This window comes from Podarcis muralis, chromosome 9, assembly GCF_964188315.1.
Source record: "Podarcis muralis chromosome 9, rPodMur119.hap1.1, whole genome shotgun sequence".
Taxonomy (NCBI): domain Eukaryota; kingdom Metazoa; phylum Chordata; class Lepidosauria; order Squamata; family Lacertidae; genus Podarcis; species Podarcis muralis.
In genome coordinates, this window is record NC_135663.1 from 60,477,656 (window position 1) to 60,491,654 (window position 13,999).

Sequence of the window (13,999 nt, forward strand, 5' to 3'; positions counted from 1 at the left end):
CGAAACGGGTCCCAGATAGTTCTGTTAAATAGCACCCACGTATAATTCATTTCCATACGTGACTTGCAGGAGTGAACATTCAGTGACTGTTTGTGGATGGATTTGGGTGGTTTTGCACTAAACAAAAAACAAAAAAACCCACCCCAGTGTTAGTTACGAAATGGTTTCAATGTGACTCAGCAGCAGGCAAATCACCCATGAGTTTAGGGTTTGCAACATTAACAATGTGCAATTCAGTGATTTGCAACTTGGATGTTAGAGGCTGATTTTCTGTGCAAGGTTCTGCTCAGTGTTTTCTTTGTAAAACAGATATTAGAAAGAAGGCTAGCTTACTCTTGTGGCTTTCCCCTCGAACAGTGACATGTGTGTTAACATGTTCTGGCATAAACACGGAGAGTTTCGGATTTAGAGAGAGTGTTAAAAATGGAGGGTTTTACTGGCAGTTAGAAGCTACACAGTATACAATTAGAGGTTAATTATATAGGGATCCCCAATCTTGCTTGCACGCAAAACTTCACATTTTGTGAATATCTTGAGAAAGTCACATACCAACTTTTTGCGCATGGGGAATGCAAAGTGTATGGTTTGTTGGCAAATGGGCTATTCTGTACACTGCAAAATGTAACAATGCAAAAGAGGCTTGCTTTTCTGTGCGCTGCTGTTTCGTGGCGTAAAAGTGTCAGAGTTTTGTGTCGCCCAGAAAAACCAATTGTGCCACCTTTCTCAAAGCAACGGATACTTTTTGAATCGTTGCCGCATTTACCTGTTGAGCCTATGTGCTCTCCAATTTACGCTAAATGGATAGTGCCGGAATACAACAGTTCCTAAACAACATTAATATGAATATGAATTAAATTATCTTGAGCCGCTCGCCATTGCTATTTGTGTATAAAGGACACAACACATTTCAACCATTCTTTTGAGGGTAGCGGTTCCCTTCCTAATCGCTGTATCCTAAAGACTAAAGATCAGCATGACTGTAATCCAATGACTCTGTACCTGAATCGGTTTTTTGAAGAAATGCTTTACCAAAAAGAGCAGTCTCCAATTTGCAGCTTTTGTAAACAGGCCTGCCTGTAATACAGTGGTACCTCAGGTTAAGTACTTAATTCGTTCCGGAGGTCTGTTCTTAACCTGAAACTGTTCGTAAGCTGAAGCTCCTGCTGCTGCCGTGCCGCCGGAGCACGATTTCTGTTCTTATCCTGAAGCAAAGTTCTTAACCTGAAGCACTATATCTGGGTTAGAGGAGTGTGTAACCTGAAGCGTATGTAACCCAAGGTACCACTGTAGTGCTTTAGTTTTCCTCATTTGCTAGGACAACTATGTGGTGGACTTCATTTGTCTTATACACTTCGCAATACAGTATGTAGTTGTTTGTGTGCCTAAATGGTCAGTTCTCATGTTCTTGGTGGGCAGAAGGCAGATCAGGATTTACTGGAAGACGTCTGGGAAATTTGCAAGTGATCTGCAACGGCAGAAGGGCTTTTCCCAACTAAATAAGCCTACTGAAAAGTAGAACAGAACAGTATGCTGTCTTTTGTGGGAAAGGACCAAAAGCTCAGTTCTGCTACCAGCCAAAAACAAATTCTTTGGCTCCGAATATGCTCAGAAGCACACTTTAATCATTTAATTCTGACTGTATGTATTTTACACCTGGCTGCGGTTGATCAGTCTAGGGTTTCTAGTAAAAAAACAAAGACGATCTAACAAGCCTGCCACTTGCTACCCCTGTGCTAAGTTTTATAGCTTCTCTTGGGTCACAAGGGCCTCAATTTGAAGCTAAAAGAGAGGTGACAATGTTATCTATTGTCATGTGACAACATTTTTCTTTTACAAAAACTGATCACCATAAGAATTGGCAGCTTAAGAGAGATGGTACACAGTGCATGTTTACTTGGAAGTAAATCCCAGTGTGGCTTATTCCCAAATCAGGGTATGTAGGATTGGCAGCCTCAGACTTTAATGCTACTGTTATAGAAAAATAGGAGCGCCTACATACTCACACATAAGTCCCATTTTCTTCCAAGTATATGCTTGTCTTGCCCTCTTGCATGTTCCCCAAGAGGCTAATTTAGTCCTTGAGTGACTAGGCTTTCTTGAACTTGCTCCCAAATGAAATGGCCCCATATAGGTTGGATGGAGAGACAGAAGGATGAGGGGAACCCCAGCCTTGGAAGTAGTCACAAAAGCAAGAATCCATATATCATGTGTAGAGTGTTGGACAAGGACCAGGAAGACACGAGTTCTACTCAGGCCATTAAGTTCAGTGGGGGACCTTGGTTGGAGGCCAGTTACCCTCTCCCAGCCTGACCCAATTCCAGGGACTTTTGTGAGGGGGGAAATGGTGGTGGGGTGGAACATCTGAGTTCCTTGGAGAAAAAGCACCATTAACACAGTAGCAATCAGAATAAAATGGGGAAAGCGAGCTTTCCATTTTATACTGAACGTGCATTTGTTGACAGTGGTATTGCACTTTCTGCCTTCCAAAATGTCCATCTTTAATCACTTAATCCTCAAGCACACTCTCAAATTTCAAGAGCGCTTGCTCCGAAATACAGTGGTACCTCGGGTTACATATGCTTCAGGTTACATACACTTCAGGTTACAGACTCCACTAACCCAGAAATAGTGCTTCAGGTTAAGAACTTTGCTTCAGGATGAGAACAGAAATTGTGCTCCGGTGGCGCGGCAGCAGCAGGAGGCCCCATTAGCTAAAGTGGTGCTTCAGGTTAAGAACAGTTTCAGGTTAAGTACAGACCTCCAAAATGAATTAAGTACTTAACCCGAGGTACCACTGTAAGTGTGCAACCTTAAGGCATTTGAAATCTTAGGATAAAACAGATAAACTGGATATCTTTTTTAATTTATTTTTTTTAATTGCTGTTTTAACTTTGAAGAATGACAGGACAATAAGCTGCCCAGGTTTCCAGAATGATCTGGCTGCAAATCAATATATAAAAATGGGCATTGGACATATTTTTTCCCTGTAGCTAGTGGGGGGGGGGGGATGGACATCTCCCCTGACTCTCTGTGTTGCAAGGGAAACTGCATTGGGAAAATGGCCTTAGCAACTTGCTTAGATTTAGTGGGGGATAAGCTAAGGATACAAGTGAGTGGATTTTATCCCATGTTTAGTCATCAGCTGCATCCTTGTTTACTAAGTTCCAGTCAGTTACACCTGAGCAAATACAGTAAAGGTAAAGGGTCGGAACACAAGTCTCAGAGAGAAAATTAACAGCAGAAACTTCTGTTGGAATGGGGATGCTGAGGTGGCGAGAACGTCGGGTCTTCTGTATTTATTTGCAGGGCTCAGATCTTTTTATAAACTAATTTTTAATGGGCATTTTGCATGGTGCCCTGATTATGTGCAAACACACACAAATGCAGCCGGAGTAGTGGAAAGCCAAAAACATTTTAAAAATAAATAGAACCCTTATTTTAAAATGATATAGAAACAATACAGAGTGAGGGCATGGGTAGTACACACTAAGGAGCTCCAGTGCCTTCCTTTCCCCCAGTTTGTGGTCTTCATGGTCTTGGAATTTGCAGACCTGCCAAGATAGGTGGCAAGCTCCCAAATACAGTGGTACCTTGGTTCTTAAACACCTTGGTACTCAAACAACTTGGAACCCAAACACTGCAAACCCAGAAGTAAGTGTTCAAGTTTGCAAACTTTTTTTTTGGAAGCTGAATGTGCTCCGTTTTGAGCGTTACACTTCCGTTTTGAGTGTGATACTTCCGTTTTGAGTGCCACGCTTCCGATTGTAGTGCCACGCTTCCGTTTTGAGTGCTACACTTCCGTTTGGAGTGTTATGCCGATGTCTGTCGGTTTTTGCTATTTATTTTGCGTTTTTGTGGCTCTTTGTTTGTGTGTGGCTGTGTGGAACCCAGTTCAGCTACTGATTGATTGATTGATTGATTGATTGATTGTGTGACTGCAGTTCATTGTTTATTGCTTTCATTTTATGGATCAATGGTCTCGTTAGATAGTAAAATTCATGTTAAACTGCTGTTTTTTTAAAAAATGGCTGTTGTTTTTAAAAGTCTGGAATGGATTAATCCATTTTCCATAACTTTCTATGGGGAAGGGCGCCTTGGTTTTGGAACACTTTGGTTTTTGGAATAGACGTCCGGAACGGATTAAGTTTGAGAACCAAGGTACCACTGTACTCCCCATTGAGAGATGCAGTTCCCTGGGGACTGTGGCTGCTCAGGAATTAGAATTTCCCATTTCATAGAAGCCTTTGGACCTGTGATTTTGTGTTGCAGATGCCCAAAGCCATCTCTGGTCTTGGGCCACCGGAAGCACCTTGCGTATTTGGTTGTGTTGACGGATCCAGTTGGGTCCTTTTTTTTTTTTTTTTGCAGAGCAGTAAGCAATTTGGGAGGACAGCAAGCTGTTATTGTCTTCCCTTCCAGAAGCTACTTTGTCCATAACTTCCCCTTTCAAGAAAGGGACTGCGGGTAACTAGGCAGACTTGTTGGTACAGCGTTTCTGGGGTTGCCAGTTGGAGAGATGGATATTGGGCATGCAGCGGACTCGCTTCTCGCAGAGAAAACTCCCGTGTGCGTTCTTGCCTTGACGTCTCTCATGGCTTTCTGCAAAGCTGAAAGGAGCCTTAAAAACAAAATCCCTGACCTTCAGAAGTTAGTTGGTTTTCTGGTCTGTTGGGCAAAAAAATGCTCTCAGCACACACAACCATTGTCTGCTCAGCATAGCAGAGACAAACGCAGGAGGAGGGGAGTCCTGCAGTGTGTAGTGCAAAAAGTTTGAACTTTGTACAGATAACCCTGATGCAAGATTGAAATACACCAGAAAAAAGTTTTAAAATGTATGCAGTGTGTCGAACAATATCAAAATATGCTTACAACAGTGCAGATAGTATTATTAGATCTATAAATGGCTATAAACTGCCACTCATAACCAAGAGAAACGCATACAGTGGTACCTCGGGTTACATACACTTCAGGTTACAGACGCTTCAGGTTACAGACTCCACTAACCCAGAAATAGTACCTCGGGTTAAGAACTTTGCTTCAGGATGAGAACAGAAATCGTGCTCCAGCGGCGCGGCAGCAGCAGGAAGCCCCATTAGCTAAAGTGGTGCTTCAGGTTAAGAACCGTTTCAGGTTAAGAACGGACCTCTGGAATGAATTAAGTACTTAACCTGAGGTACCACTGTATTTGCAGTGTTAATCTTTCCATCTACCTAGTTAATGACTGCCCCCCATGACATTCAGGAAACACACAGTAATATCTCCATTTACCCCTTCTTCTCCTGGAGCTACTATTTAAATGCCATGGAATAGAACTAATTAATCTCCAATTAAACACCAATAAGAATAAAAACAAAAGCTAGAATTATCTTGTAATTACAAACTCATCAGAACGACCTCTATAAGGCAGCCAATGTATCCATGGCTGAAATCCGCATATCAGGATTTCTGTTTTCAAAAACCACAAGCAAAAGCCATTCTTAAGTAACAGAAAACACTGGACGGGATTCAGCTAAGTTTTACTCAGGCTAGACATGTTGGAATTAACGAACATGACTAAGACTGTGTGCGCCTTGCTGTTTAGTCTAGTTCCAGGCTTTCGAATGCATGTGCACATGATGTTAAAGAATGTGGGCGGCACTGTGGTCTAAACCACTGAGTCTCTTGGGCTTGCCTATCGGAAGGTCGGCGGTTCGAATCCGCACGATGGTGGTGAGCTCCCTTTGCTCTGTCCCAGCTCCTGCCAACCTAACAGTTCAAAAGCACACCAGTGCAAGTAGATAAATAGGTACCGCTGTGGCAGGAAGGTAAATGGCGTTTCCATGAGGTCTGGTTTCCGTCACGGTGTCCCATTGCGCCAGAAGCGGTTTAGTCATGCTGGCCACATGACCCAGAAAGCTGTCAAATGGTGTTGGGGGTTCCGTTCCCTTCCCTGTGTGCCCCAAATATCTGCTGCAAGGGGGTTCTGGAGAAGACCAGAGGGAAAAAAGAACTGCTGTGTGCTCAGAAGTTCATTGTGTTGGTGGAGCTGCGACATTGGATACTGTCCTCGGTGTTCAGGTCTTGACCCTGCTTCAAGGTCTCGTGAAAGCCCATGAGGAGTCTGACAAGTGCTCTTTCATGTGAGGATGGGAAGACACCTTAAAGTCCAGTCCGTCCCAGTTCTGCATTGGGCAAGGGACTAACTTGGTTCCTCGTTGTAGTTTCTGTGTGAATCTGAAAGCACTGAAAAGCTTATTTCTGAGTAAACATGCCAAATGTTGATGCTGCACAATTTCACGCTCGCTACATGCGTTAGGAAGGAGTCAGAATCCTTGGGGGGAGAATTTCACTTCCTGAAAAATACATGTGAAAAATATGTAGAGCAGTATCCGTTCTGAGCTAGTTTAATGAGCTGCATGAGAACAAACAGGGAAAACAAAATGCTTGTGTTACATACTGTGATATGTGCATTACATATATCCCTGTGATCTTGTTTTATCATGTTGGTTTGCTGCCCATAAAGTTCATTAGAAGGAGTACATTTCTGGTCCCCACATTTCTGGTCCAGAGAAGCTCTGGAGCCAAGTGAGGATTCCCAGGTAAGATCCTCCCTCTATTGTGTGGGCAGGTAATCCCTCCCCTACCTGGCCTGGTCTCCTTGGCAACGCTTCCCCCAGGTGGGATTGGACAACTGACTGAGGTAGGCGGAGACCTCCAGGTATCCCACCTGAGGGAAGGCAAAGCCAAGCCCATGCTGTTGGAGCCGCTCCAGATCTAGGGGCTGCACGCGTCCACGCAAAGGGCGCCCCCCGTTTTAAGCGGGGAGCAGTCATTATCATGTTGGTTTGCTGCCCATAAAGTTCATTAGAAGGAGTACATTTTGGTCCCCACAGTATATTGGAAGGAAAAAATACATGTATAATTTTAAGCCAGAGTGCATTTTAAATTATTACCCTTGGGGAGGGGGTTCTTTATTACTATGCAGTTCTGTTGAAACAAGGGCTTAATGGTTTTCAGGATGAAGTTTCAAGCCCCATGCAATCAAGTACTTGGCATCAGACTTTTAAATGGGAGATATGGTTGTGCAGAAGGTCCTGAACTTCCATAAGAACTAGAAACTTAGCTTCTCTCCCCCTTTTAAGTGAAGACAGGAAATCTCGGGGTTCTTTTCAAGTTGCTTAGCAATAGTCTGCAACCTTTCTTGATCTGGGGTCCGCCTTTAACTGAAGCAAGAATGAAGGTCCCGTTTCTTAATTCTTTTCACCATGTATCTTTCTGATGGGACTGCTGTTGTGACCCATAGCTTGATCTCAACCCATTCCTCAACCCACCAGTTGAAGACCAGTGGCCTAATTTTTCAGTAACAGGAAATGCTGTCTTATGTTCTACTTTATGGTCAAGTTTGAGAATGGAGAGGAGGCTCCCAGCTTGCCATCAGGAAGGTTTATTGCTTGCAATAAATTGACTGACATACAATCATCTACCCAGCAATTGACTTAAGCCCACATTCTGCCGGTAGCCATAGATATAGTTGACCAAGCACTTTAAATGGAGTTTCTCATATGCTTATGTTAAAAGAGTCACATGGGCTTAGAATGGCATCTGTTATGTATAACATATTTTAAAAGCATATACCATATTTTTTGCACCATGATACTCACTTTTTTCCTCCTAGAAAGAAAGGGGAAATGTCTGTGCGTGTTATGGAGGGAATGCCTACGGGTGGCGGGGGGATCTGCTGCAGTCGTGAGCAGAGGATCCATGGTTCCCCTTCCTTCCCTCCTCCGTGGCTCGCTTTGAAACAGCAAAGAGGGAGAAGAGCCTTAAACCCCTCCCCTTAAACCCCTCTTCTGCATTATTAGCAGCATCCTTCTCCACACACCCCACGCGTGCTCCTTGTCCCTTGAGTGCTTTTTCTTCCCTCCCCACTTAAAACGTGGTTACAAAGCATGGATCCACATGGATCCTCAGGATTTTTGCATTGGGCTACTCCAAATTCACTGTCAGATCACATGTCTGTGGCCACAGCATGAACCACAAAAATCATACATCCACTGTTTCGTTTAGAATATTTTTTTTCTTGTTCTCCTCCTCTAAAAACTACGTGCGTGTTATGGTCGGGTGCGTGTTATAGAGCGAAAAATACGGGTAAGTGATCAGTATTAGAGCCTTCATATGCTTAGCGCATCTATAATGATTAGGATGTCATCTCAAGTGTAAAATAATGTTGACATTCAATGTTGGTGGTCTGCTTCTAAGATTATGATTATTATTAATACACTTTCAAGCCAAATCAGTACAATCCAGTAATAAGATGCATTGCATGTTCTAGCATACCACAGATACATTCAGTTTTCTTTTCAATATCTTACGTCAGTTTCTCTTTCTGTATTTGGACACTTCTCAGATATTATTGAGCAGGATTACCCACACGTTTCTCTTCTCGATAAAGCAGGTAGTTAGTGTTTCATTTCAAAGTCTTCAGGCCATCAGCCGTTTCATAAATGGCATCACACCTAAAGTGGGAATACAACACACATTTCCAAACACAAAGTGCTCAACAGAGAGGCCAAATTGAGGGCAACTCTATGTTAACTGAGTGCTTGATGGCAAATTCAGATTTCCTTGACACATGTGAAGTGGCTTTGTCATTCATCCTGGGTCAATTACACTGTACAATTGAAGTTTCACAGCCAAACAATAGGAGTTTGTTGCTGTTTTTGTTTCACCGTTACAATATTATTCTGACAGCGACAACATAGCGAAGGATGAAAAGAGGTTTGTTTCCTTAGCTGATCAGTTCTGAGGCCAGCTTTGAAAAATCTCTCTTGCTTGATTCTGGCTTACTTGAATACTGTACTTGCAGGAGTTGGAGCATACCAACCAGGAGCCTGAGTACCATAGCTGTCAACCTTCCCTTTTTTTTGTGGGAAATTCCCTTATTCCAGCGCCGTTTCCCGCTGCTATCCCGGATTGTTAGATATCCCGTAGACTGTCCCCGGGACAGGTGAGGCTGCTGATCCCTTATTTTCAAATCTGAAATCTGACAGCTATGCTGAGTACCTGGGGACAAAGGGAGCACCCACTGCAAATCCACAGGTTAGGGGGCGCAAATCCACAGGTTAGAGGGCGCAAATCCACGGCTTAGGGGGCGCAAATTACTTGCCTTGCCCTGGGTGCTGACAACCCACGCTACGCCACTGGGTCCACCGTCCCTCAGACCATGTGGTGGGCTGGACTATATTTTGGAAAAAAATATATGAACGAATTCCTATGCCCCACAAATAACCCAGAGATGCATTTCAAATAAAAGCACATTTTCTACTCATGCAAAAACACGCTGATTCCTGGACTGTCCGTAGGCCGGATTTAGAAGGCAATTGGGCCGCATCCGGCCCCTGGGCCTTAGGTTGCCTACCCCTGGTTAATGCCATTTCACTTCACTGAGAAGCTACATGCTGCCCTGGGATTCTGGTCAAACGTAATTTATGCAGGAGAACACTGTCAGGGTTTGGATGGATCTGCAGGGAGTTTTGAACCGGTAATCTGAGAGATCTCAAATGGAGGGTCCAGTCTCTGCATCAGCACCCACTTATGTACGGAATAAGGAATTGCAAGGAGACCACCTTCCTTACAGCAATAGACCAGTGCACCAGACCAGAGAAGAATGGCAGATCAAGTCGATGGATTATGCCAAAATGGCTAAAACGACCGGAAGAATCAGAAACCAGGAAGACAAAAATTTTAATAAGGAATGGGGAAATTTTATAATTTATCTTAAAAACCACTGTAAACAGCTAAAATTGTTAGTAGGGTTGAAATAACACTTGTAGTCTAATGGTGAATTTTGGATACAATGGAGAGGTAAAAGATATGGATATGGATTATCATAAAATGCTTATTTTCCTGATTTCTGATTCTTCCGGTCATTTTAGCCATTTTGGCATAAACCATCAACTTGATCTGCCATTCCCACTTCGGTATTTTCTGCTTTCGTTAGAGCCAATTCCTCTTAGATTTACACTGATCCTGCAGCACGGCACAAGAAACAGGCTAGCAAACTTGTGAAGTAACCTCTTGCTAAAAAGTCTGACTGCATTTGGCATTTGCTCCCATCACTTCCTTATCCATCCGTTTTTATATGGGTTAAGCCAGGGGTAAATTGGAGAAGTGAAAGACGCCGTGTTTGCACTTCTCAGGCCCTGGAGACGACAATATGGCACTACAATTAGCAGGCATGCAATTTATTGCGCTGTTCGAAATCCACCCTCCCCAGTGCCTGCAAGCAGGACGGAGAGGGGGAAAGAGAGTTTACAAAATGGGCGAGTCTCCCAGAAGCAGGGCACAGGTTTTCCATGGGCAGGGCTGAAGCTTTATCGGAAGATAGAGCAATGGAGGGGAAGGTGGAGTACAGGTCTGGGCTCTCAGTGCACTACATATGACTTAGCAAACAGGCTGCTGGAGACGATGTCAGGGGCTGAGCAGGGAGGAGGAAAAGTGATGAAGACAGCCTCCCCATCCTGACCTTTCCAAGGAGGAGGAGGAGGAAGAAGATGACAGTACAGTGGTACCTTGATTCTCAAACGCCTTGGTACTCAAACAACTTGGAACCCAAGCACTGCAAACCCGGAAGTAAGCGTTCCGGTTTACGAACTTTTTTTGGAAGCTGAACATGCTCCGTTTTGAGTGTTACGCTTCCAATTTGAGTGCCACACTTCCGTTTTGAGTGTTATGCTGACAATTTAAGTGTTACGCTTCCGATTTGAGTGCCACAATTTCTTAGCTGCCAGGGATGATGGGAGTTGTAGTCCATCAACAGCCAGGGACCCGAGTTTGAGAAATACAGCCTTAGAGGTTGGAAGGTTTTTTAAAATCATATTCCTGTGTTTCCACAAATCATACCTACTCCACCCAGAGTTGCTGAGTTCCAAGATTTCTTATGCTGCCGTTAACTCTTTATAGATGACCTTCTTACCTTCTTACTAGTTTGTGGATAGCCAAGTAGTCAGAGAAGCATGAATTTTTTTTAGAGAGTGTCATCCTTGCCCCCCAGGCTGATAATAGTGCCATTATTATTATTAATAATTAGCATCATAAATAAATAAAAATAATAAGTCCCCCAAAATATCAACACCTCTTGCAATGGTTTGAGTCCTTTCCGTTTTAACAGTACAAATTCTACAAACACCCTCCATATCGCCTCAAAAACATTTCTCCTGCACATTCCCTCTCTTACCTTGATGGCACATGTTAATTTATCATTAATAGCTACCATATTTTTTGCTCTCTAAGACTCACTTTTTCCCTCCTAAAAAGTAAGGGGAAACGTGTGCGCCTCTTATGGAGCGAATGCAGGCTGCGCAGCTATCCATGAAGCCAGAACAGCAAGAGGGATTGCTGCTTTCACTGCGCAGCAATCCCTCTTGCTGTTCTGGCTTCTGAGATTCAGAATATATTTTTTCTTGTTTTCCTCCTCCAAAAACTAGGTGCGTCTTGTGGTCTGGTGCGTCTTATAAAGCGAAAAATACGGTGTATTCCACAGCTCTACCATTCTTCTATTTTATATTCTCCTTACCCCTTCCACTTCCTAGTTATAATAATTTGTGCAGCTGTCAATATATTTGTGAGCAAGTCCTTCACAGCCTGCAAACCTTCCACCCCATTGTAAACTGATAATAATGCTACCTCTGGACTTTCAGTCAGCTTTAACCCAGTGATTTCTGTTATCTCCTTAAACACCCTTTGCCCCACAAAATGTACATATTTACACCCCCACCACATGTGAGCATAATTCCCTGTTTCCTGGCATCCCCTCCAACATAACACCGAATATTCCTTGTTTATCTGATTTAATCTGGCTGGTGTATTGAATACCAGAAACAGTGTTAGAGAACTGGTTTAACTACCAAACTGAAAGGAAGAAACCTGTTCAGCCTTTGAGGATGGACTCCTTTGCATATGAGAGAATTTCCTTGGGATTGGTTCACCCTTGCTATTCGATAAGATTTCATTGGTGAATGAAATCTGAGCCTGGCAGTAGAATGAGCATTTAGGTGGCTGTAGCCATTCTGCAATCACTGGGATCCCAGATGTCCAGTTTGCTGAGCTCTCATCCTGATTAATTTACACAAAGCTTGCTCAGAGTTTTGGTTATATCCAGCCTTTACCAAGCATCTCTTCCGACTTGTTTGCAGGGCAGTTACATGACAACCAAGCATCCACCCTGATTCACTTGCCGGTTGTTTACATGTATTCCTCTTGTTCATTCATCTCACACTTTTCCATGTCACTTTCCTAACTGCAGAGAGTCGTTTGTTTGCTTGTTTTAAGGAAATGGGTGGTGGTCTCTTGTGGGCCACTGAACTTTATCCACAAGGCAGAAAGGTTAAGTTGCATTGTGCACTTAAATCCCTGCCATGAGATACTGACAGTCTGCAAGTGTCTGCTGTTAGACACTTTTCGGAGAAGATACCTCGGGGCAGTAGGCGAGGGCCGGACTCCTGGCCCTCACTGGCTTGCCCGCCCTGAGCCGAAGAACGGTAGCTGGAGGAGGCAAGGTAAGGCAAGACTGCAAAGGCTGTTGCTGCTGCCATTGCAAGAACTGTTGCTGTGCCATTGCACAGACCCTACTGTGCCCTTCAATGGATTCCCTTTGCTTACAGATTAGCAGGCAAACTGTATCCTATTAACCGTATTAGATATTTGTCTACAGCTTTTGCTACTGCTTGCTATGAGATGGTGGTGACATAACTGGAACAGCCAGGCATGTGTTTTGAGTATACTTGCATATATGTCCATGTTATAGTGCAGTTTGTTTTCTGCAGGGTTCTACCTGATTTATTTATTTTTTTATAATAATTTTTATTAGTTTTCAATTATAATCCAATAATAGCCTCATTATAACAATACCAATTTATAATACAATTACTAATACCAGTCGTTCAAACACCGAATTATATAATTTAGGTGGCCCCCCACGTGCTGTAATTGATGGGTTGATTATTTTCTTTATTTCTGCGTTCCAAAATCTTACTAGTTTCAATTACATTCCAGTCATAATAATAATAATCCCTTGCACAACATTTGCCATATTAATAACTTGGTGTTATGTACTGAAGTTCTCACCCTGGGCCAGCAGGGGGATACTGTAGATAGTTATGCAAATAAGGGATCGAAAGTGACGTTCAGTGATTGGATAGTTTTAGAAAATTGTTACAGTTACATTGTACTGGAGCTCTATATAAGCAGGCTGACTTAACCCTTCAGTTCAGTTCTGTTCTGGCCTGTGAATAAACAAGAGCTGTTTGAAGAATCGCTGTGTCGTCTGATATGTTCACCCACAACTTAGCACTTCTATTTGTGTTGACACATTAAATAATTTATAGAACTACAAGTGAGGAACTCAAACTATATCCTTGTTCTTCCTGTGTGTGGTAATTATTCTGTCCGTGGGGTTTCTTCCTGTCCTTGTAAGATGTTGTGTCTATCTTTTTTCACTTGTTGCTGTTGTCCAATATGCCTTGGGCAGAGCTGATGGGGTTCTTCCTGATTTAGATCTCCTCCTCCTCCTCCTCCTCCTCCTCCTCCTCCTCCTTCCTCCTCCTTAAGATTATGCATTCATCACACTAATGAGGGGAGAAGGAGCCACAGATCATTGTGGTGCTTTTAACTAAAATAAAGTTGTTTCCATTGTGAAAAGCAGGACAGCGGGATAGCTCTGTTGGTAATGGCATGAAAGCCTTCATTTCAGGGTTGTGGGTTTGAACCCCACGTTGTGCAAAAAAAGAGAGATTTTAGAGGGTTGGGCTAGATGACCCTTGGGGTCCTTTCCATACAGTTCTATGATTGTCTAAAAATGGAGAAAATCTAAAGCAATTAACATGTCTTCCGTCAGAGCATACAGATTAATGTCAGAGTTTCTGTATCCCGACCCTCCAAGATACTGGGGAGGTGGGGGACGACTTGTTTTTACAATCATAGAGTAGGGAGGAGCCTAGCCCCCAGCTTGATATAAAAAAAT

At 43.2% G+C, this 13,999-nt stretch overlaps 1 protein-coding gene across 6 annotated transcripts in view; it reads left to right on the forward strand.

Annotated features, from left to right (window-relative positions):
• The window catches only part of RBM47 (RNA binding motif protein 47), a 94,132-nt gene that overhangs the window by 45,786 nt on the left and 34,347 nt on the right, over positions 1-13,999 (forward strand). The gene's annotated exons all lie outside the window — the stretch shown is intronic.